General features: G+C 37.7%; 1 long non-coding RNA gene across 1 annotated transcript in view; it reads right to left on the bottom strand.

Annotated features, from left to right (window-relative positions):
- Positions 1 to 213: 213 nt before the first annotated feature.
- Positions 214 to 25834, bottom strand: part of LOC138119996 (uncharacterized) — a 41714-nt gene continuing 16093 nt past the window's right edge. The window contains exons 2-3 of the long non-coding RNA XR_011155694.1: positions 8116 to 8263; positions 214 to 1157 (exon numbers count right to left, since the gene is read on the bottom strand). This is a non-coding gene — a long non-coding RNA (uncharacterized lncRNA). The remainder of the gene's footprint in view (positions 1158 to 8115; positions 8264 to 25834) is intronic.

Here is a 25834-nt window from a genome sequence, read left to right on the forward strand (position 1 = left end):
TACTGTCACTTTGCCAAACACTCATGAAATTTGGCAGAAAACATTGATTCACCAAACCCATGTGAAATCTGTCCCTGGAAAACACAATGCATAATAACAGTCATGGCAGAAAAATGCTGAAGCACACAAGGGTCTGCAGGAATTTTCAGCACTGATCAATGATAGCCGGAAGAAAAGAAAGAAAAGAGAATATAAACTGTTAAGAATATTAAGCTCAAAATGAGATTACTTTGCAGATCTGGTAAATTTAGAGTACCCTAAAGCAGAAAGAGCATGCAGAGAGGCTCCACACTGAGCTAGTCTTTCTGCTTTTTCAAACTGAAAGAACATCCTGCTTGTCCATCTCAGGAGTCCTCAAATATGTTAAAGTTAGCAGCCAATTATCAATCCACTCACACACCCACACCAAAAAGCAATCACCAGATGAAATATTTAGCAAATGACTGCCTTCAAACAACATTTTGACAAGGAAAAGCAGTGCCAGAAGGATGAAAGGCCCAGACAAGTGTAGGATGACTGCAGTACATGAAACACCACTATGTTCTGATAGCCAGAGCATTTTGCTCTAATAATGTTGAGAAAACAGAATTTAACAAGTGACATCCAGCAAATACATAATCAGGGAATGCTTAAGTGACTTGGGATTTGGAAGGCAGTTACTTCAGGAATAAGTTAACTGTTTATGCAGTAGAGTTAAAAATACGTTAAGAAGAGGGTGTAGAATGACTTGCTAGATGTCTTCAGTAATATTTCAGCAGGTACCACACAAATAGTTTTGTTAGTATTGGCAAAACTAAATAAACCCTGAGGAGAAGTATGATTGGAAAAAGCAAACCTTGTGGTGTAAAATAAACATCCACGTCAAAATCAAGTACCAAGCTCACTCAGATTCCTGACAGGAGTCTAGAGCAATGAATTGGCAGCCTCACTGTTTATACTGCTCCAACTCTTCTGTGACTTTAAAGGAAATGTCTTTTTTAGCTTATGCTGAGACCTTGAGGCAGGAAATTCTCCGTCCTACTGACGTTCAGCTGTAGAAATGATGGCAGCTCATCCATTGTATATCTCACCCATCCTATATTCCAACATCAAGGTGATAAAAGATGATTCACCAAAGCAAGAGTTTGTGGCAATTTTTTTTGTGGTTGATCTGGAATCTAAAAACACAAATGCAAGAAAAGACTTTGAGCACAAAGTTCAGGATTCTAATTTTAAATTATCCAAGAGATATAAAAAAATTAACGCTCCATGAGATGAAGCTGTGCATTTATATGCCTGCCTGGAGAAGCTAATCCACACCAAACCAGCAGGGATGACTGTGGAGAGGAGAAAATAACACATTCTTGTTATCAGCCTTAACATAAGCTTACAATTTTTGAGCCTTGTCCTCATCCAGATTTTCAAAAATCTCCTTCTGAGATGTTGCTTTGTGTAATTCAAATACTAATTACAGGCTTTGAAGGATTTTGAGATGCTGGAGGATTTCCCTTAAAAATGAGTTCAAATTCTAGGGATTTTACAATATTTTCTGGGATTCTTGAATGAAAATAAGTCCTAGATACAGAAATAAAACAGACAATTGTGCAAGGTTACATGAGTGAAGACTATGTGAAGAGCAGAGTGTTTCCACTGCCTTCAGTAGAACTAGACTTAGAAAAATCAGAGAAAAAGAAAAAAATCAAAAAATCCCAAAATCAGGCAAGCTGCCTTGTCATCTCCTGCTGTGCTGGCAGGCAAAGCCCAGTGTGACAAATAGCATCCTTCCTAACACAGTTATTATGTCTGGTAGGGTACTCACTCTCTCTTCTAAATCATACCAGTAATGCCAGTAGGAGTTATTGACTAAACCACATTTGCTGAGACTTACTTGGTTGTCAATAGTATTGAAAGGAAATTTTTAAAAAGTATATCCATGTAGCACTTTATGGTTGTGAGGGATTTTTCTGATTTAAAATTATATATAGCTGTGGCAGGCTTTGCATGCAGGATGTGGTCTAGATGTGTCTGGAAATCTAAATTAAAAAGGCAGCCTAAGAGCACCCTGCAAAAATTGGGCACATTGAAAGTACTAAAATTCGACAGAATGAATTTTCCCTCGCTGGTGTTATTGACTTCTCCTACCAATAAAATCTGCCTGCGTTGCATGAATATGATTTACATTCAGAAAGTTCTGATTAGATGTGTATCTCATGTTCTTCACTAAGTTACAATTTCTCTAAAACATTTCATGGCTGCTGTGAAGAGATTCATTGTGGATATTGGACAACAGTGGAAATTGCTGCATAAAGATTACATTAATCGTGAAATCATCAGGCATTAATTCTACCAGCTACTCAAGAGGCCAATATTTCTCCTGTGTGATTAGGGAAGGACAGTGAAGGTTGCCAAGCTTATCAGAAAGTCAAAAAATAAACTGGGACTAGAATTTGAGGACTATGACAACCAGTCAGCTGGAAATTTCCACAGGACTCAATAATGTCAGAGTTCTGACAAAAAAAATGAGCAGTAAACACTCCATCTGCCCTCACTGCACCATCTGCATAAGGACTGATGAAGTTTCTCAACGATGCCTAATTTTTGATTGGGGTCTTTTGAATTTTTGTCCCCCCACAGTGAAATATTAGAGAATTCCAGCATAAATTAACATATTCTTTAAGTGTATCAACACAAGAAAGCTTTCCCAGCAAATGCAGAAGGCTCATTCCTTAAAGGAGGAATTAACTCTTTATCATTATGCCTCTCCATTGTTGGCTGGGGATTTTCTATATGAAAACATTGTGAGAGAGGAGAAGACAGTCTTAAACTACAGACATTCCTTCTTTCCTGTCTTCTTGGTGTCTTTAAGTGAAGTCCTGATGTGAGCTCAGTAGAAGTTTCAGTACTGAGTGAAATAACCGCAGTTTATATGCAGCATAATGCCAAAGACTCATCTGGAAGACAGAACAATTTTTTTCACTCAAAACCCTCTTTTTGAGCCACATGGGTAATGCTCCAAGTGTTATGTTAAGCAACCATTATTCTAAGAGAGCCAGCATTAAGGATCCTGAGCTTAAACTGTCACTTCTTGAGGCAGATTTATGGCTTATGACAGTAATTGCTCACACCAAAGGAGCGAGCTGGTGCTCCATCCACAAAGAGATGTTGCCATTAGATGAGGGTAAGGATCTGATAATACCTGGGTTTTACCACTAGAAAATTACCTTTCATTTAAATTAAAAAAAAAAAAAAAAAAAAAAAAAAAAAAAAAAGCGCATACTGTAAACAAACAGGCACTTGTTTGTGTAAACAAATATAAATGCTGGTGGTTTTGTTCAGCTTTGGTTTTTCTAAAGGAACCTGAAGCATGGCGCACTTATTCCTCTGTGTTTGACTTTGTGTTGCTTTAAATGAACTGGTTAAATCTTAATTTATTTTGTGTTGCCTGAGTACATGTGCTCATTACAAGTGCTAAAAAAGAAAATTGAATGTAAAAGCAAGGCAAACAAAACATCTGTGAGAAGGAACATAAATCTTGTGTCTGTAAATTGCTGGATTGGGGTCTTTGGAAAAGGCAAAGGCCAACTCTGTGCACCCAGAAAGTCAACTTTGAAATTTTAATATGGACTACTGAACAAGGAAAAATAGGGAGGTTTCCTGATTGTGAAGCTACGTATTAACAAAAATAGATAACACGAGGTCCCATCTCCATTTCTCTCTCCATTTTAGGTTTAAAGATCTTTTCCTAACATTGCAATATGGCCTCCCTCAGAAAATGGAATAAGCAAAAAAATAAAACAGCTTTATAAAGTCTACTGTCTGCTATGTTTTTCCAGGTTCTGCTCTGCCAGTAAATCCAAGCATGATCTGAATGGTAACAGCAAGTTTATGGACAATGAATAATAGCATGACATAGCTAATTAATGCTATTTCAGTCCAGACTGTTTAAACAATCAAGCCTAATTGTGCTAAACAGTGTGATGGGTTTATATGGACAGCAGTGAATGAGCAAATCCAATGGAGATTTAAAGCTAAATCCAGACTAATTTATGCTTTACGGGTATAACAAACTCAACCCAGTACCTTCATTACTTACATCTCTGGTTGGTTCTGCTTTCTTTCCTAAAAAAACCAGCAAAAACAACACCACACACTCACACACACAAAAAAAAAAACACCAAAAAACCCACAAAATCCCCCACCAAACACACCCATTATGCCTTGTTTGGACAGATTTTCTGTCACCAACTTAAAATCAAAAAAATAAGTACATGCCATTGATTGTACAGAGCAGCTCAGCTGCTGAAGGTGCAAAGATTCTTCCGGGATATTTATGCCTCTGTTAGGCAGAAATATTGAACCTGGGTAGGTTCTTCCTTGTCACCTTGTGGCTGCTCTTGATATGGTGGAGTAAATAAAGCCCCTTATTCTGATCAGCCTCTGACATGATCAGAGTTCTGGATGTGTTTTAAATAAAGAGAAATCAAAATAATCAAAACTAATCACCTGCAAGCAGTCCAGTTTCATTTTGTTTACATCAAAGCAAAGGGCCAATCCTACTGTACTCCAAAGATTCCTTAATGGGGAAATGGTGATGGGGAAAGGTGTAAAAAGAGAGGTAGACAGAGCAAGGACACAGCTGAAAGATACAGAGCAGTCAAAAGCAGTGTTGTCTGTGTTGAATTCATACCCTCTGTGAATTCCTAATTTTATCTTTCCCCCTGCCAAATCATCCAAGCTCCATCACTACAGCAGCAGGTCATGAGTGTTCATCTTCCAACACCAATATCTAATTTCTTCAAATTTGGCTTTGAAATCACTTAAAGATGGGCCATGGTCCCAGCCCAACAATCTGCACAGTGACAATACATTGTGACTCTCACCTGACTTTGGTTCATGCTCTTGCCAGGTAGAGCCCATCTTCTCCATCACGAAGTCAAGGGCAGTATTGGACAACCAAAAATATGGAGGCCAATGGAATTAATAGCTAACTTTATATTAGGAAAGGAATTATTGCTGAGTAACCTAAATTTCAGATCTGAAATAAACAACATATCTATGTCATTTTATACCACACGTCAATCTGAAGAATTACCATTAACAGGTAAACCATTAAAGTACACAAAACTCCTACAGAAGTGTTTTATTGCCCTAAGAGATTTATTCAATATTTAAAGAGACTTATTACCTTTCTCTACCTTACTTTCTTTTTAGTCAGTCAGTTTAAGCACAAATCTAGTTAAATGTACATTTAATCTTCATTATCAAGATAAAGCTGGTAGTAATTGTCCTTCCAATCAAACCACATAATAAAGCTCTGCAGGATTTCTCTTCTGCAATACTTGGGTTGGGCAGTAATTTATGTCACTTTTGGTACTTGGGTTCTTCTCCATAATGAGATTTTTAAGTGTCCTACCTGACATTTACATTCCTGATGAGATTTCCACACCTCTGCTGGGGTCCATAAAGACCAGTATTAATAGCTCAGGCTGTTTTACGGAATTAAAAAAGTTCAAATTTACTTTTGTATTATGGCCAAGTATAATAGCACTTTCCAGTTCAAATATACTAAACACACATGACTATAAAGTGCTTCAGAATTAAACACATTTAACTTGCCCATAGTAGAAAACAACTATTACATTTATTGACTGTGTTAGCAGTTTTTCCCTACAAGAAATAAAAAATCTTCTCACCCCAGGTATTCCTGGCCTTTCTCTTTATCCCACTTGGTTTTCTGTCTCTTCTATTTGTTGCTCTAAGCTCCAGAGGTGGGAGAAGGGAGAGTTATCCCTGCTGGTACTTAGGAAACAAGGTTGGGTTTTATTTTTGGGGAAGCAGGGAAGGAAAACCCAGCTTGGCTGTTACATCTGGAGGAGGAGAACTTAGAGATATCCACACTCCTGAGTGCTGGGGTGGGGTTACAGGGGGATCAAAAACTATTTGGAAAGGGAAAAGGTGAACCATTCCAAGGCTGGGTCTGTCTCTTCTCCTGCCTTTTAACACACCAGAAACTCCCCTACTGTTTCAATAAGTCTGTGAAGAAGATACTGCTTAGTGTTCAGCCAGAAAGGAGGGGAAATGCTCTGTATATTTGCTGCCTGAGAGGGTTTTGTTTGCTTGTTTTGAAGAGACTGAAAAGGTGTGATTACTCTTCCAGTTATCTGACAGGTGAATGAGCAAAAGCACAGTGCAGGGTCCAGGACTATTTGCAGTGTTTTTTCACTTAATAGCATGGAGGGGCTTGGAAATTTTGATTTGATTACCCTTTAGTGCTGATTTAGTCAGTAACAAGTGGTTTCAAAGCACAGGAGTTCAGACTACCCTAATTAACTGACTTTTCAATCACCATGCAAGATGATTTTAACACCCTACCCCTTAACCATAACAAAATATATTTAAGTTATCTCGCATTTACTGCAGGATAAAATACTGAATAGTGAGTGTAACACTAAAGGAAACACTGAAATCTTACCAAGCAAGGCCGCAATTCCTGTCCACAAATTGTGTAACTGGAAAATTTTCTTATAATAGACTCCAAAACCAGCTTAAACAGGGAGATGTACTGCCTTTAGCAGCCTTGCATTTTAGGCACACAAAATATTTTTACCTGGTGATATCACTTGTGAGTATGTTCTGACATGGTTAATAAAAAAATACACATTAGCAGAGTAATCATCATCCCGTGTTATAATTTCTCACCTCTAAGAAATTAATGTGCATAATTTGTTTCTGTTTACATGCAATATTGTAATGGCACAACAGCTTAAGCAAATGTAGCATATTTTCTGAGTGCCAGCCAGGGGCTGGGTGCTTTCTGCAATATTAAGCATCAATCCTTCACCAGGATAAAAAGCTACAAATATTTTTTTTCTCGTGGTAGAATTGATTTTTGCAAATGGAGCCTGGTTCAAGTGGTGTAATCATCTTTCCTCCTTTTAGCAGTTGCTCAATGCACAACCTCATCCATTCAGTCACAATCAATTGGGTGATAAAGTATTTCCCTCATCAGTGAAAAAGGAGCTTGTACCTTGTGCACTCAATATCAGTCGTTTGTTTAATTGGCTAATAAGAGATTATTCTACCTACAAAACCAAGCTGCAAGAACTCTTTTACTTTTAAAAATTATGCCAGGTCTGCTCCAGTGATTTCAGTTCCCAGATTTCTATAATACAAATTTTTTGAATGCTTACCCCTTAAATTTAATTGTACAACTTCATTTCAAAAAGATGTCTCTGTACAAGACCTTGCTGAGAAGACTGAAGAACAACATCAGCTTTCCTGATGCAGGGAGAGAATATTCATTTCTGTAGCTTACAGAAAGATTAAAAAATTAGGAAATTCCCAGACTAATTTACTTTAAGAAGAATCACTTTTTCTGGAATACTTTTATTTCAGTTCCTCTAAATTATGGCAAATATCTTGTTTATGCACAGATTTTGAAGAAAGCATTTCTCATATATAGGATGATAGGATGGTTTGGATTTTTTCACCAGGTTTTGTAAACAGTTATTTAGCATTTGAGGCTGCAATGTTAAATAATGTTGATATAGAGAGTTTCACTGAAGTTATAGATGTATCTGACTTTCCATTTTTAAGCATTTGTTGTTTCTTTGCAAATTTTGTCTCATAGTATTGCTTCATTTCCCCCTTTCTCATGTCTTGAGAGGTTTCAAGACTATTTTAGAGCTTGGGGTATTACAAATGGTACTTGTGAGAATGACCTTCCTGCCCAAACTCATGGGATATCACTCACACAAACTCCTAATTACTAAAATTTTCAAATTATTTATCAACTTATTTATGAGAGGACACTGTGCAGCAGGTGATCTGTTTGCATGGCTGAAGCAGGTATGCAAACAACTAATCTTGGCTAGAAATAGCTGTTACTGTCCTGGAGGTGCTGATTCCTCTGTACACGCTAAACATGAATCTGAATTTGAGCTGCTTTGATGACAACACATATGCAGAGTCAGCTACGTCTCATTGATTTTTTGGGAGGTGGGTGGAATGTACATCATCATTTCCTACAGCCATCCCTAAAACAATTGATCCAAGCCCCATTTTTCACCAGATCACTGAGCGTTAATTCAATTTGATGGGCACAGCAGGCAATAATATATCCTACAAGGAACTTACTTTCGGCGGCGTACAAAGTACATCCTTTTCATCCAGACAGGTTTTTGATGCAGATCAAATGAATTTTCATCTCAAACCTTTTCTGGCTGTCTTTCAGTAAATCAGCATGGTTTTCCTTTTGCTTCTTCTGTAATTTTTCCATGACAATCTAGAAAATAGAACAACACAACTACCAGCACCACAGGCAGGCCTCCTTTTACACATACTACCAATTTCTGTACTGAAAAAGCCCTGGATTAATTAATTCTAGATAAAAGTCTAAAAAGTCTTTAGTCTTTGCTAAAGTAATATATTTAGCAAAGCAGAAGATTTTTAAAAAATAAAAATAATTAAAAAAGCATTGTTTTCTACAGCACTGAAAATGCAGCACAGGAGCTGCTCAAAAAAGGAACAAACTGGATTTGTTCCACTTTAGCTCAGCCTGAGGAAGTAAAAAGAGGAAATAGCAATTAAATATGGAGGTAGTGGTTGACCATGGAAATTGATAGAAGTTTTTCTCTGGGCATTATTAAACTAGCAATTAAAAAAGTGGACCCTACTAAGAAAAACTAAAAATTTCCATTAATAGAATATGAAGATTGAAAGAAGAACAAAACCATAGATCTTTGTCAGACATTATATTAATTTATTTCTGTTTTCCGAAGAAAAACAAAAACTTCTGGAGAACAAAAAGAATAAATAGGAAATGGAACAAATTGTCATCTTTGGGAGCCCATGTGCTAAATTAAGTGGAGTTACCTTGACTAAGTGGAAAAATCAACTTCATATTGGTCTAGGGATATGACCTTTGGAGTCTTAATGAGAGCTAGTAAAAAAATAAAGTATTTCCAGATAAATTCTTGCTGCTATAATCTGAGAGAAAGGAAGCTAAAGGAGTACAGGGGGGATTTTGAAAGTGATCAACTGCACATACAATTAATTGCTCATCAGGGGTTGTTAAGGACGTGATTAAAGGACAGCCAATTTACTAAAGACTTAAGAGGTTAATGGTGAAGAAAAAATAAAGTGACAATATCCTCCCTTCCTCCTCTCTCTCCTTTGATTATGATAAATGTATGCTTTCCACACATCCATGAACACAAGATTTTCCCTGGGAATTTAAATAAGCACACTACCTGAGAAGACGTGCAGAAATTTAGTTGGGAAAAGAAGACAAGGTGGGGATGGTGGTGTTGTAATGCAGTGGCTAGAGGAGACTTTTAAAGTTTTTAGAAACCCAAAGCTTTCAAAAGAGTAAATTAATAATCTCCAAACACGTTGTGTTGTTGTTGAAGGCCAACAAACTCTCAGTGAGAGATAAAAATTCACTTTGCCCAAATGTGGGCAAGGTTAGCCATGCTTTGTCCATGCCATTCCCTATTCCACACACTTGAGAAAGTGTGAGTTAGGGTGCATTTTAAGGGGATTTTTGCTGAATAGAATAATTTTAATGCCTTTTAGCCCATCATGAGATCAATGACCTTTTCCAAAGGGCAAAAACAGAAGTAGGACATTTCTGATTGTGAATTCTCCTTCTTGCATACTTCAAATTATATCAGAAAGTCCTCAGTCTACCTCCAAACCACCAAAATTTACCTGAGCAGTGTCAAGACAGTCTGTAGTCCCAATTGCATTCCTTCCTTATTTTAAACATGAATTACTGAACCTTATTTCAACGCGGAATGGGGAGGGGCGGAATAAGAAGGAGGAATGCAATTTATTACAAATAGGATCATGAGATCTTTGTAAATATTGAGTTTAGGAAGTGTTAATTCCACACAATACAAATCCCTAAAGGGAGAGAGGTTGCAGAGTCAGAGCTTCACTTAAGGAAGGCTCAGAGTGGCCCTGAAGTTGTTTCTTCTTCACCTTCTCCCTTTCCCTCTCCAGCAATCCAAGGAAGTTTTTGGACCACAAGGTTGGTATGGATTTGATACATCTCCCTTGAAAAATGGCTGCTTTTAGGAACTTTTAGGACATTTAAGCACTCCAAGGTAAACCACAGAGGCTGAATTACATGGCTGTCTAAACTAGAAGTAAACGAACTATGGAAAACAGAACATGGTTTGCTCTGCTTTTCTAGTTGAAAGCCAAGGCAAAGACAAGTTTTAATGCAAAAAGGACTTGCAAATCCTTTAATTGGCTTTCTAAAGCCACACCAAAATCTGTTGTCATAGTGGTGAGATAAATTTGTAACATACATCTCTTCTAAACACCGCTAATCTCAGTGACTTCAGGACAGAAGGAGAGATCAAGCAAACCAGCTCAGCTGCATCAGAGAGCCCCATTTCTGCACATGAATTTCAGTCAGCTGTGAGAAAACGTGAATATTCTTCCATTTCTAAAGCTACAAAAGCAAATTTGATAAACACAGTGAAGGGAAGATCAAGATTTCTTTGTGAGATTTGTCCCTCCTCAGCTCATGAAGGAAGGAGGAGTGGAGAGAAGATGTTTATAGATTTTGTTTCTTGTTATCGTACTCTGCTTTGATTGGTAAGAAATTAACTCATTTCCCCAAATCAGGCCTGTTTTGCCCACGATGGCAGCTGGTGAGTGATCTCTCATGGTCCTTATACAGGATCCACAAGCCTTTTGTGATATTTTCTCCCACTGTCCAGCCTGATGAGGGAAGTGATAGCGTGGCTTTGGTGGGCACTTGGTGACCAGACAGTGCCAACAAGCCACAGATAGCTAATTACTAGATTTAACCCGGATAAAACTCAAATCACAGTCCTGGGGAGAACTGGGTTCAGCTTGGAGGAACATTCAGCTATTGGAGCTCATTACAGTGATGACAAAGAGCTTTCTGAGGACAGATGCAGCCCCCTCTCTGACGTATGCCCAAGTGTTACTCCTATCACTTCTCTGACACTTAAGGGAAAATATTAGCAATAGTGAGCTGACCTAAGGTCTAACCCTGCATGATTCTGACTCCATAATGTCCCTGTGATGATTACTGGGGAGTTAATTCTCAGCTGTCCTATTAAAAACCCATAAGCCACCTAAGAGGGTCAAAGAGCATCTGGGGTTCTCCTTTAACTGCTATCATAAAATCAGAGGCTGAGTTTACAAAGGATGGCCACCATGAAAAGAGTCTCTCTGGATACAATTTAACACATTTTGTTCCATGTCCTGAGGGTATTTCCACCACGAGGAGATAAAGAAGCAATTGGGTTTTGGATGAAGGTCAGGAATATCCAGAGAAGAGCAAAAGAAATTAATTTGATGAAAATAGCATTAAAATATATGAGTTTATTTCCACGCTACAATAAACTCAGCTCGGGTGATCCTAACCCTGTATTTCTTGAGTTTATTGCTCTCAAAAAATGAGACAACTCAGTTTTCAAAGCAATTCTTTCTTAAAATACAAGCTTGTGATTTTTACAAAAGTTTTTACCTGGAATCACTTTGAATATCCATTTCATGTATTAATAACCAAGATCTGTGGTAAACGGAGATTAAGTTACTTTTCTATGCAAACTAAAATTCTATTTGCATTTAGTGAATGAACTATTCACTTCTATTGTGTCCTGTGAACAGTTATTTAGCAGACATTACTTTCCCAAACAGAGCCCATTAATTTGTACAGTATAGCTTTTCTTTTTGATTGAGTCCAATGATTACCTCTCCATCAAATAGCATATTAGAATAATTTTATTAACAAGCAAAAATTAGAGGAGAAAAGTATATTGAAGATGGTCTATTGTTAAGAACAAGGCCAGGCCACTAATTTTGATTAATTTGGATTATTTTAACTAAGAAAAACTTTCTTACTGAAGTGTCACTCCTACATTTATCCATAGCATTCTGAGAAGTTTGAGGGCTGCTGCATAGTAAAACTCATATATCCTCCATTCAAAAATACACAGTATTTTAATATGCCTTAACACCCTTTCAACTGAAACAAAAAACCCCACAAACAAACAAACAATGCTCCCCAAAAAACACCCCCAAAACCAGACAGATAAAAAAATCCCATCTTAAAAGCCAGAGTTATTAATTGTATCTGTCAGAAGCAAAGCATCTTCCTTAGAAGAATAAATTTGCAGTCTCTCACTCATAACTATGTGGGCTTATGATAGAGCAGCTGCCCCAAAGCAATACATGGCAGAATGACAATGAGGTCTCACAAAGCCACAGCCTTTTTTAGCAGCATTCTACTGGGAGAAAACAAATAAAAGACCCAGTCTTGCATTATCTACTGGGAGTAGTCACAAAGTCTAAGGAATTTCAAGCAAAGTTGATCCACAAAGGTAAGGAAGGTTTCACTTATGTGAAGCTCAGGACCTGAAATTCAAATTATAAAGCATCATGATCTCTGTAGATGAATACAAAACCAGCATATGGAATAGAAAAAATGATTTAAATCTACCTACAGAGTTGCTTTACATCACTGACATTTCATTCTCCCATGCACAAAATCTCTTTCTGCCAGAACATTTTGGCTTTCAATTCGGGTCTTTCCCATCTGAGCAACAGAATCTAACCTGACATCTTGTCTCATCTGAAAGACTTGTTGTGGAAGTTTATTTAATTTAGGCTTGTAAAAACAGTCACCTGGTACAATATTTGGTTCTGTTATCATTATCATTTCTTTACTTTTTTGTAGAGAAGACATTTTCTACAGCATGGACACTAAACTGGCAGCATAAGATTTCTTTCATGGAAAAGAAAATACTCAGAGACCAACCACCACCACAAGTTGCTATGGGACAAGAAAAGATTTTTCTGGCAAAAAATTTTTAGTGTTCAGCTCATGATAGCATTTTCTCCAAATATTTCATATATTCAAAGGATTTTCTTCAAAAAAGTAAACTACAGGACCCTTGGGGTTTTGGTTTTTTTTCATTCCTATCAATCACAGGTAAAATAATTGTACAGTTTCTTCCAGAGTATAACATTTATATTTGCATTATGCTGGTTATCATCCACTCAAATCTCTGCTATGGAAATATCAGGGTACAATTATGAGAGTTATCTTTATGCTATAACCCAGACATGCACTTAAGCAGATGTTCAATTTCATGCTTATTAGTAGTCTCATTGAAGCAGTGATACTGAATTCTATTATCTATCCACTTTGCTCTTTTACTCCTTTTACTTTCTTCTGTCTTTTAGTATCCAGGGCAAAATGAGCATGTTTCCTACATGTGTTCTCCAAGAGATGCCTTGAGCTATCCATGTTGTAAATTTAAGCACTGCTTTCTTCAATAGACTGTAACTTATTATATTTGGTATAAACTGATGCTTTTTGTGCAGCATTTTGCTCCATATTCTATGCAAACTGATACAATATCAGGCTAAAATCCACGATTTAATGCACTATTTTGGCTGCTGAATGCCTGCAACACCAAAGGTTTCATCCCAAAATCCACGTGTATCATCCTGCTCTTGCATAGGTGGACCCAACCACCGCTCCAGGTGTAAACAGAATTTATTTCCCATGTCAGAAGTTAATTCCCCATTGATACAGGAATGTATTCCTGCTTTTTTCAGCCCATCTCTCAGAGAAGAAATGCTGCATTGTTCCAAGCCAGCAGCACCCACGGCTGCCCTCCAAATGGCTCCACAGAGAGCCCAAGCTTCCTGCAGGAGCATCTGGATTGCTGCTGAAAGGCCATCTGTGCTTCACCGGGAGCAGGATTATAAAACTCTTTGCCAGATAGAACCTTAGGAGACTTTTTTTTCCCTCCTGCCCCCAAAAGTAAGCTCCAGCTCGTAAGAGCAGTATCTGGAAAATGGGCCTGTAATAATGACGCCTGGAATTCAGGCGTTTCTCAGTGTTTAAACAAATGTTCATGAACAAACTTTGGTGCACTGTTCTTCGATTTTTTTTTTTTTTTTGTCCATTCCTTCTATCTCTCTCCTCACTTGCATATGGAAATCACATCTTAAACTTGCAGGCTTTTTCAGTGCCACTGTCTCCATTACTTAATAAAAAAAATAGATCAGTCCCTAATTATCTGGATCCACTAAACAGTTTTTGAGAGGAAAGAGGCCTTTACAGTTCTGTTTAAATAGTTGGAGTGTGCCAGCACATCCCATTGCAGGAGATGTTCCTCTCAGCAGATTTGGTATTTAAATGTGTGATTGGGCTTGTTATATTGGGAAGAAGGACTCAAGCAAGAGCCAGGACAAAATATTAGCTGACATCTGGAATAAACAGAGTATCTTAGAAGATGGGTTGATCATACAGGATCAGATTATAATGGGCTACACATCCACCTAAAAACAGAGTAAAAAGAAGCATTTTCTCTCCACAGAGCCCAGACTTGAGGGCTGAGTGAGGAAGGGAAGGAGGGGGGAAAGAAATTGTAACTCCTCTTTTCACAATATCTTGTTTTGGCAACAACAAATATTGTATGAAATTAAAAAGAAAATGAAAACATTTCCTTTTCTGAGAAGGGGGCAGTGACCTAGAAGAGATAAATATCACCTGCAATTCAGAACACTGCTGAAAGGCACACACAATTAGGTCAAATAGAATTATAAAAAATTAAAATGAGGTCCAGAAAAAATAAGAAGGAAAAAAAAGTTTAAAATAAAGCTCATTCTTGTTTAGCTCATCCATTCAGATTAAGGACATTTGTATAATGGGGGTTTCATTGTGGTAGACCTGGAATAAATTGTGTTGGAGACAGGTTTGGATATGGACAGGCTGTGGCAGGGAGGAACAGCACCAAGTTCTGCCTCACAAAAGGAAATGTTCAGCTCCCGCAGATGCATGCCCACAAAGGCAGAGCTCAGCTGGGAAATATTCTGCCAAAAAGAAGTGTGAAGAGATGTCATCTTGTCTTGATAAGTAGATGAGCACTTCCTCTAAGTGTTTATAGAATAACCTTGAATGAAGCTACTACAAATTAGTTCCTCTTAAATCAAAAAAGGATCAGAATTAGCCTTTGCTGGCCTTGTCTTGAAAAGAGAAGACTAAAAATTAACCAAGCTCTGAATTCAGCTGAATCCAAGCTGAAGCAGTTGAGGTACATGAACCTCTGGGAGGATTTGGTTCTCTTTAGGGAAAGATGCTGCAATTATGAGGAATTTGTAAAGTGAGGACTGGGGAAAGATGGGAAAGATTGCAAATCTCGAGAAGAACAGTGTGAACAAACTGAGACCCTTCACAGAATGGAAGAAAGTATTTCCACAGACAGACAAAGCTGCCTTGGACATCAAGACATATAACAATAAAGCAAGAAGAGCCAGCATCAGTGCCAGACTGCATAAAGTAGAATATGAAGAGGAAACAGAACTGCAGAGACACAAACTGGTAACAGCATTGCTCAGTGTGAGCCAGAGGGACTGGAAAATATCCAGTCCAGAAGACTGGAACAAGCTGCATATGAAGTTGTATGCACAGTAGCAAGGATGTTTAAGTAATCTATTACAATGCACGGAGTTGCCTGTAATTAGAAATCTGCAAATGCAGTAACTTTGGAAAGGAAATGCTTTGATGACTGAAGTTTTAATAACACATAAAACTCTGGCTCAGGCCCTAAAGGAGAAAGGGTAGAGTACAGCCAAATTTAAAAGGAAGAGTTTGATCTTCACTGACCTTGTATATTTTCTTTCATAGCATACCTGGCTTCCTAGAAGGAACAGAGAACAAAGGGATCCTCTATTGGGATTTAGCAAAGCATCTTGACTTATTGGCACATCAAAGGTACTGGTTGGGCTGAAATTTAAGAGAACAGGAGAGGATTGTGCCCCCCATAACGTTAAAGGGAAGAGGTACTGGCTGGAGGGAGCTGAGTGCTGCAGCTCCTCACGGAGCAATCCGGGAACAAATTTTGCTGAGATCATTAATAACACGTTAACCAAGGGCATGCCAGCATCCCCGCATTTGGAAATGCTATCTGCCAGGGGCCTGCAGGAAGCACTGCATGGTCTTAAGGAAGAGAATAAAAGAAACTGCATAAAACAAAGTGAAGGGTTGTGCCTTTGGGGACCAACAAATTTGGCCATCAGCACAAAACAATGAAGACAAGCCTGTGCACGCTCCTCAATCACATGACATTGTGAACCACGAGCGTGACATGTTTGAGGAGGAATTGAAAGCAAGCCTAGGACCCAGTGAGAGATAAATCACAGCCAGCCATGCACAGGGAGGGTAAAGGCTGAAGGAAAAGGCTACGGCAATTTTTACGTGAAGAGGTGAAATGAGCTGGTTTGTTCAGCTTTGTGAATGGAAATGGGACTGCTTTCTCTAAATATAATAAGAGCAAAGTAAGGAGCATAAAGCCAGGGTGTAAAAGGACAAAGCCAACACAAGAACAAAGGATGTCATGAGTATACTCAAACCAGAAATTAAAAGAAGGTATATAACCACTAGGTAATGAGGTTTGAACAGCTTTCCAAGGAAGCAAATTAGATCTGTTTCTAAGGCATCCTTTCTGAATGCAATTAAAAAATAAATTGATGTTTACTAGATTTTAATCTGCTTCCTCAGGCCTTTTGTTTTTTCCTGGTGAGGCAAAAATAGGATACGGACTGCAATTGATTTAATTTCTGCTTTTTCCTTGTTTGTTTAGGAAAGGTCTGATTATTTCAGCATTGGAAAATCTTTGAGTATTTTGGGGCTTTTATTGTAACCTCAGTCACACATATTTTGGATGAAATGTCTTGATTGTATCTCCATCAGGTCCTCATCAGAAATCGAGCATACATTTGTACTGCTTGAAGTATTTCTAATAGCTGCCATGGAGAGGCTACATGAAATTCCAGCACTCCAGAATGATGCAAAAATAAGTCCAGGATGATAAAAAAGTAAAATCTTACAGCCCTACTGCATCCATGCTTCATTCCTTCAGATCCCAAGGCCTCGGAGTCCACCCAATCCCTGTCTCTGCAAATATCTGAATGCCGGATTTCCCAGCTCTCTGTTTTTTCTGTCTTTGTTTATAAACCATTTGAAATATTTTTTTCTGTTTCAATAGAACCAACACTGGTACAGAGCTAGAAATTATCTGGCACTAAAATGAGAAATGCTGACTTTCATGTGCATATTTTGAAATTATTTTTAAAAACAACAAATTTTTGACCATCAGTCATGAGGAGCATGCTTCTACAGAGTGCGAGGGAAATAACATAAAGGGGTATTGGTCACTTTGCAATCTATGTACTGTCTAATTTCTTTTGCCATTCCTGCTCAATATCAGTTTAATCTTTGAGGCAGAGAATCCAAGCAACATTTTAACAGTGCAGACCAATTCTGCCTTGCATGATTTGCTGATGCTGTATGGAGACCACAATGGAAGGCCTCAGGTCGGTGGGATCTGAATGAATTGTTCCCTGCAGATTGTTAGGCCTAATCTGTTTCATCCAGTGCATTCAGCATGCAGAGAGCACGTATGAAGTTTTCAGGAAGCCTTTCATATTCAAATCAGGTAAACATCACGCCGTATACATTCTTGAGTACAGCAGTAATTACCATGCTCTGAGGACATGTTGAAATGACATTATCACTTGTCAGCAGGATACCGCTGGCTGCTGTCATTGACAATTCACATTTAGCATCAATGTTAAATAGTCTGCTTATTAGTTTGTTAATGACCCGAAAAAATCAATGGTTTAAAGCACTTCAGCATCTAGGATGGTACCTTATAGATTTGGTGGATAGCCATGAAAGCAGTGTGTATACAATAAAATATTAATTCAAAATAATGGGTCACTTAATACAAATAGATTGCACCCACAGTAGGAAAATGAGATGATGATGATGATGAAAAAAGAAAAACAATGATATAACACTAATTAACAATGTTAGAAGGGAATATCAGCACAGTCAAGGCAATTCCTTTACTGGTTTAGGGTTTCCAACAGCCAAGAAAATTTCATACGAATCCCTAAATAGTTACTTAATTTGTCCTATTACCTAAACCTTTCCAGAGGGTGCTGGCCCCCCTCTTTATGTGGTAGAAAAAGCTAGAAAACAATACTGAAAATGAAGACAAGAATTTTATGGAGCTAATCTCATGGCAACATTCTGAAAGGTGATCAGTGTTTGGGGTCTTTTTCCCATTTAATGATAAATAACAGTGGTTTGCTCCTCTCCAGAGCAATAAAGGATTAGTAGTGTTTGAATCCACTGATTTTACATGTCTTCTGTTTTTAGGAAATACTACCAGAAATGAAAACAGCTTTTCCAATATGCCGTGGTTACTTTGCACACTCAATTTTGACTCAAATGCAACAGCAAAGTTTTCCACATGTATTTTGCCCTGACTCCATCTGCCTTAATAAGCACACGCTAAATATGCTCTAATATGCTGAACCAAAGACTATAATTATTTTTCTTTTCAAGTTCTCCCCCTTTCAATAATTTCTGCATAAATTTCTCGTAAGTATTGGGGTTTTTTGCTACAGGACTTAGCACAGAGCACTTCGGCTCAAAGAGAGATAATTACTGATTTTTGAATCCTGGAACAGACAAGTTCTATCTGAGCTGCTACAGGAATAGCAAGAGAAAATAAATAGGTATTTTCAGAACTTCCTCTTCACTTTTCAAAGCAGTACGAAACTGTAAATTTGAAAAAGTTGACAAAAAAAAGTTTTCTCACTCACGCAACACAGAGACCTTCCAGGTGTGGCTAAAATTAGGAACATCTAGAGTAGGTCTAGGCAGCAATAAGATTTCCTATTAACATAATTCCAAATATATGCTGTGAAAAAATGGATGTTAACAACTTCTAGTGTCAATAACCTGTCTGTGGGCATTTGTCTTCAGCAGTATTTAATGTGGCTATCACAGGGACAGGTTTGACTTGATCTAAAGGGTGTAACTATTTATGACTAGTGGTAGTCTCTCCAGTGAGTAAATCCTAAGTGGTTGTCACTCAAAACTAATGTATGTTTTTTGTATGCATGGCCTGTTCCTTTAGAAGTGTCTGCTGTGTGCATATGTAGCAAGACAGATGACAAAAAAAAAAAAAAAAGAGAGAAGAAGAAAGCAAATACTATGGCTATAAGATTCCCCACATCTGTTTATTTTCATTGACATTCAGGTTTTCCAAAGAGAACAACCTGGAAACATCAGCAATATTTTGCAACGTTTTGACCAAGGCACTGTTTAAACTTAGATCTACAAGAAAAATCAGAATTCGTGTATCAAGTCAGTTTCTTCCTGTTTTCAGCTACCTCCAGAAAGAAAAGAAAGTATGCAGGAGGTAGAAACTATTAATTCCTCAATTTTCATCTTGATGTATTTTGTTAGCCATCTCAGATGTGGGAGGAGAGTGGCAGGTGCAGTTAAAACCACATTAACCATTTATTATTTTGTTTAAAATAAGAAAACGATACAGAAGCACCACGAAATTATGTAGGTAGGTGTCATTTCAAATTAAAAAAAAAAAAAAAACAAATCTCAGAAAAAAAGTATCTTGAAAAGCTCAGCTATCTGCTATTAATATAATGTCATCTGCTATTTTATGGTGCACATATAAACAGCAACAGAGATGCCAAGGTAATTTAGAATTTCTAACTGCAGCTAGGCCAGACCTAATTTCATTCCAAGGGTAAATGAGGAAGTCTCCCTCTGCCAACTGACAAATGTAATGATTCATGATTAATGAAATCTTTTCTACTCCACAGGCCTTTCCTTTCGCATGTTTCATTGTTATCAATGGAGTGAAGGAAACTGTACTTTCAGAACTGAGCATAGCAGAGAAAACAATACACCCTTGAATGACTTGGATCAAATTCCTGCTGAAAATCAGGTAAGTAGTGATTAGAGAACCAGTAGCTGTCTCTGCAGAATTCTAGCACCATGCACTCAATCCAAATATAACTATTAAAATTAAATCTGATTGGAGAAAATTGAAATTTAATATTAAAAAAAATGTTTCTGTGGTAGAAACTTGATTTTCGTGGACTTTTTTTCAAAAAATATTTACATTTGATGGTGAGCTTCAAGGGAATAAAAGTGATATTTATGGAAGACTCTTATTACTGTTTTAAATTAACATTTAAAAGGTAAGCCTAGCACTTCTTTGATTTTGTAATGAAGCTACACAAGCAGATAAAGCCAAATCTTGCCCACTGAGTATAATGTTCCCTCAAAACAAGACTTTCCTCCCTTCAGAATCCCTGCACATAGGGAGGGGGTTAGACTCTTGGTTGCCTCATAATTCTTACACTGAAAAGAGATTTTGTCTTCCATGCATCATAATCTCCATCAGAATGGGAAAATATATGTGGTCACATAAGTAGATGATGTTTAAATAAAGGAAGAAGAGTAGGTGTCGATGAGCTGGAACCACACACTGATTAGAAAGATTAGAAAGATTAGTATTTGCAAAAACCTAAATGAGTAGAGGTTGATATGGTGTGTACAAGCACCTGAGTATTGAAAGATTATGTTCTAAATAAAATTTCACAGTATTCTCCTAACTTGCACTGTTTCACAAGAACAGCAGCTGGAGATAAGTTTAAACCAAGGCCTGAAATTTGAGAAGTGGTTATCAGACCCTCCGAAAAGCTGAGAGGGGAAGAAAAACTGAGTCTTTTTGCAGTCTTGTACCTTTTGAAAATTTAACATTGCACAGAATCCCATATAGTTTGGGCTGCTGGGTTGGTGGCCAAGATTTGAACTTGCAAAGATCGTTCAGATTTTACTGCCAAAACACCAAAGCTTTTGAATAAGCAGTGAGGATGATGAACTCAAGCAGCAGAAATTAGTCATAATAGATGGAACATAACAAGGGGGACTCTGATATTTTCTTCATAAGGGAGGTCAGATACATCAAAAGGCGTATCAATGATAGAGAAATCACTTCAAGCTTACTTATAAATGTTTATTTCTTGCAATTACTTCATGATTAAAAGCAGAGTTGTACAGTGCTCCAAAAGTACAATTGCTATTGACCTGATTGTGGTTTTTTTCTTGAGCAACATAAACCTTAAAAGTGAAAAGATTATAAACAGATATGCCCAATAAACATTAGAGACACTTGCATGTCAAGTTCATTTTCCATGTGTCTGTGATCATCTCTTCCAAACCATACAGCCAGAACAGCAAGAGAAATTAGGTCAGCAACTGCACATCCCCTGAAAGGATGTCTTGGGCTTTTCTGTAATGAATCTTTTCACAATCATCTTTAGACAGAAGTAAATTTGCATTGTTCTTGTACTAGCAAAAATCCTCGTGAAAGTTCATTTGTTAAGTTAGAACACTCAAAGTTTTAGCATTTGCATTGGAAAAGGCGCAGAGTAACTCTTTCATTACCACTTGGCAGGACCAATTCATGACAGCCATTTCTATAATGTAAGGGATTTGTAAACACTCTCTACTTCATAATCTAATTTTAGTGCCTTCTTTAGATCAAATAGAAACTCAGAAGAGAGAAAAATTAAAACCAACAGAATAGCTGAAAAGTAATTACACCAAGAGACAGTGCTAATTTTAATCTGTAAGGTCATATCCAAAACTAGTAGTACTTATAGGACAAATATTTTCTTTAAGCCCAAATTCAAGATTCTACCACACAAAAATATAAAAGCAGTACAACGACAACGTATGCCTCAAGAAGAAAGAATTCCTTCATTTCTATTTGACCCATTTATGAGAGGTTGGATGATTAAAGATAAACCAGTACACCTTGTAAATCATCTTGTGCACCAAACATTAAGTGTATAAGACCAACTAAAATAAATGAAGAATTAACATGGACAGTAAAACATGGCTCTATGAACTTCTTTTTTGAAAAAAACACGGTAGTACCTTTGTAATTAACACTGCAGGGGTCTGGTTTTGTAAAGTTACCATCAATTGCCAGGAACGAGAAATAAATCAGGCAACTTGTCAGCTGTGCCCACCTGCAAAGATTCAGTGTTATCACCTATTTCTTCAGAGCAACTCTACAGTTAATTGGGATGGTGATCCGCGTGAAAATACAACACAGTAAAACAAATATGAAGAAACCTAGAACACTGTGTTAATTCATTAATAATAATAGCTGAGAATGTACCATCTGAATGGCAGGTATTTACTTCAAATTAAAGCATGGAACTTCCGTGCCACTAAATAATAGCAGTCTTGTGCCATATTCAAAATAAAACCATTTCAATACCAAGGCATAGCAGCTACTCTGAAGAGCTTAATTGCTGGAATGGTTCCAACACAGCTGTTCATTCCAAGGAGTCTTGAAACTGTTAACACTTATCTAAACAGGAAAACACCATGAAATAAAACTTTATTTACAAACTCACACTGCTGCAAAACTGAACCCTCCTTAAACTTTCAGGGTTTGGCACAATTTCTCTGGAATATTTGGCAGAGCTCATTACAGCAACGTGCAGTCCTGTGATTGTTGTTTCTCCCCATTTCAGCAAAAAGAGCCCAGAACTTCAAAGGGAAATGATTGCAAACAGTCTGCAAACTTCTGCCTACAGGAGACCTAAAGGGAATAAATCTCCAACCCAAGTCTTTATCTTCTCAGTTTAAAATACATTTGTGGAAATCCTGACAAGGATTCCAGCAGGACCAAGGCCACAAAAAATAAAGGTGCAGATATTCATCTTGAAACATTCTGAAATAAGTTGGGACATGGCTATTTATTTAGCCCTGTGCAGGTTTCTGGCCAGCCTCAGCACAAGCCTGCCAGGAATATGGCTGAAATTGGAGCAATTCAAAAGATGGGGTAGGCAACACTCAAGAGGCCCAGGAAATTAGAACAGTTTTGTCCTCTTATTTACACTGGGGTAATATGGGAAATCAGATCCAAGAGGTAGCTTCAATAGCCATGCAATCTCCCTCCCCTGAGATTTTAATTTCTGAAGGCAGAGGACAAATATGTCATCCTTCTTTCTGTCTACTCTATTCTCATGCAAATGGCATGGAGTGCTTTCCTCTTAATTACCCACCTTCTTGCCAAAGCTGTCAAAAAAAAAGAAAAGCTAACTTTTTTGGATTTATTTTATTAAACTTTTAACATTCAAATTTATGGGAGTCTTAAAGCCTAAATCCTCATTAGAGCTTATCAAATAATTCATGCTCCAGAAATTAACTCACTGAAACAACATGCACAATCCTCATCGAATTAAGCAGATAGATAATCCAGAGTGGAAAAAAACCCCCAAACCCACAACCAGAAAACATCTAGAACCTCTTTGCTGCATCCATGAAGGAAAAGCATAAATATGTAATGTACAAAGCACCTTTTAGATTCAGATATTAAGCCCATGAAAGTCAGATGTCCACTAAAGTGCCCTGCATAGGAGGGGAGGTAGGTGATAGTCCCTCTTCCACTGAAATGTCCCATGCAGATTTACAAAGGTGTTATCCCTTGAGGAAGCAGCTAAAAATATACATCCTCTTTTTTTTGTTGGTTTAGAAATATGTGGCTCGCCAGTTCAAAACAAAATATTGAAATGCATCCAATAACTTAAAATTCCATTTGGGCACTGTGATATGCCTAACCAATAAATATTGTCCGCTTCTGACACGGAATCAAAATTCTGAATTTTCCAAATGAAATTTAGCCTCAAGATGGTGAATATGAATAATCAGTAAACCCTGAAAGCACTGAAAAGTCCTCATGCCCACCTGGAAACCCCATGCTGTGGAGGCCCTGACAAATGGTAGAAATTCAGAAAGACTTGGGGAATTTTTGTCTGGGAGGATGGTAGTGGAAGTTCACCCCAAGATGTTCAGACTTAGAAAACTCAGGCTATTTAACTCCTTATCAGACAGTCTCCCTGAAGTTAATTGGCTGGAGCAGAAGATTATTACATGTGGCATTTCTCTACAACACAACTTAGACAAAAACTTGTATTAAAAAAAATCCTTCCAGTGTCACCAGTGGTCCCCTCCTATCTGAGGCCTCCCTTTTGTCCACATAAACAGCTGATGAAGAGATCACAATCTACCCTAAGCCCAGGAGAAAGACCAAACAATGTGTTGTTCTGGCTGTCTTCCACCTAGTCAGTGACAAGAAAAGACTTGAAGCAGAAAGTCTTACTATTCTGGCAAGAAACCTCTTTTTTACCATTAAATATTTCTGGCTGATTTTTCAAGGGAAAAAAAAATTTAAAAAAATTGAAGAAGTGCATATAAAATTAGATTACCTGGAGACAGCTTTAATTTCTATAAAACCCTAAGAAGTTTTTATGTGACTGTTTAATCTTTTAACAGCTGCTTCTTTAAGTACTCATTTGCACTAAATATATCACATGTCACCATACTTATGATCTTCCTGAAACAAAAGAACATCTTCCCAAATGACTATGGCTAGCAATATTAAAGCAGCACCTACTGGCATCATTATATTTAAGTATCTGAAATAGACATTACTGTCAGCAGAAATTTTTTAAACCTTTTTCCCTTCTTTTCCTTTCGAGAGGTTATTAGAGTTACTTCAGTGTCCTATGTCCTGTGATAAAATGCTGGAAATGAACTCTTAAAACTGGCAATAAATACCTATAGCCCATGAATCTGAATTTCTCAGATCACTTATGTACCTTAAAAAATTGTGTTCAAAGCACATTCTACTGACTACCTTGAAATTCTTAGCAGACTGCTGACACTGTTCAAGTTTCCTGGAAAGGAAAAAAAAAAAAAAAAGGCAAGGGAAAGGTTCACCCAGAACTCAGCTTGGTCTCCTTACCCACACTGACTGGGGGTTTCTTCTGCACGTGCTTTTGTTCTTAAATATATTAACTGGCATGGAACAAGCAGCCATCTCTAAATTCACCAGCTTCTGTGCACAGTTTTTGGTGGTGGGGGGGTGCTTGAATGTTGGCATTATTTATGAATCGACTTAGGCACACAGTTAAGGAATAAAATCCTCGTTTTTTTGGGAAAGATAACCTTTCAGGGGCACTGATAATCAGGTCAAAGCGAAGTTTCTGTAGGGATGCTTCTTTCCCTTCTCACCATTCTCAGTATCCTGAGGCTATCACGTCCCTCAACAGAGGATATACCTATTAAATTCCTTATTTTTTCAAACTCGACTGTTATTTTCCTCCACAGAAAGATTATTCCCTCTATTTAAATAATTAAAAGAGTTGCTATTGCTCGAGATGCAAATAAGAGGCGCCAGAGTTGAGCTAGAAAGTATTTCTTGTGCATTTGCTTCAACCCTCTGACACTTATGTTTCCATTTGCATGCCCTGCCATACATCTAAAAAGTCATTTGTTTTGGTCAGAACATTCTTGGTTTGATCATAATCCTACTGTCACCCCAAAAATATGAGTAGAGAGCCTCCTTTAAAAGGAGAGAGAAAAGTTTCTGTCCACAGGTATTTCCGCTTTCCCTCTATTGCACTCCAGAGGCCACAAGTATGTGAGATAAATTGGTTGCTCTGAAAAGGTGGAGGTCTTTGTTTTGGGGATTGAATTTAAAAAGCACAGGATGCTGTATTTCAGAAGCCAGGTGATGTGAAGGAGCGAGGCCTGAGTGGTTTATTGAGCATCCCTGTGCTGTGGGATTGGGCTCTGCTATAAAGTACATCAGTCTGTCTCTGTTTACACATGAAAGTACATAAAACATTTTTAAATATCTTAGTATCTTGAAAGATGAAAATATAGTGGGCTACCCTGTGTAGGTTGAATGTCCTCAAATACAGCAGCTTTGGAAGGGTTTAGGAAATCAGAGCAGTTTTGAAGCCTAGATACATCCTTCTTACACGGACACCAGCTAAAACAGAAATATATAATACAAACAGAATAAAATAGTCATATTCCCCCATCTGCAGAATCCAAAATTAATCAGGTGCTTTTCTGAGATGCTCAGAAACCTCCTGTAAC

The sequence above is a fragment of the Aphelocoma coerulescens genome, chromosome 1 (assembly GCF_041296385.1).
Source record: "Aphelocoma coerulescens isolate FSJ_1873_10779 chromosome 1, UR_Acoe_1.0, whole genome shotgun sequence".
Lineage (NCBI taxonomy): Eukaryota > Metazoa > Chordata > Aves > Passeriformes > Corvidae > Aphelocoma > Aphelocoma coerulescens.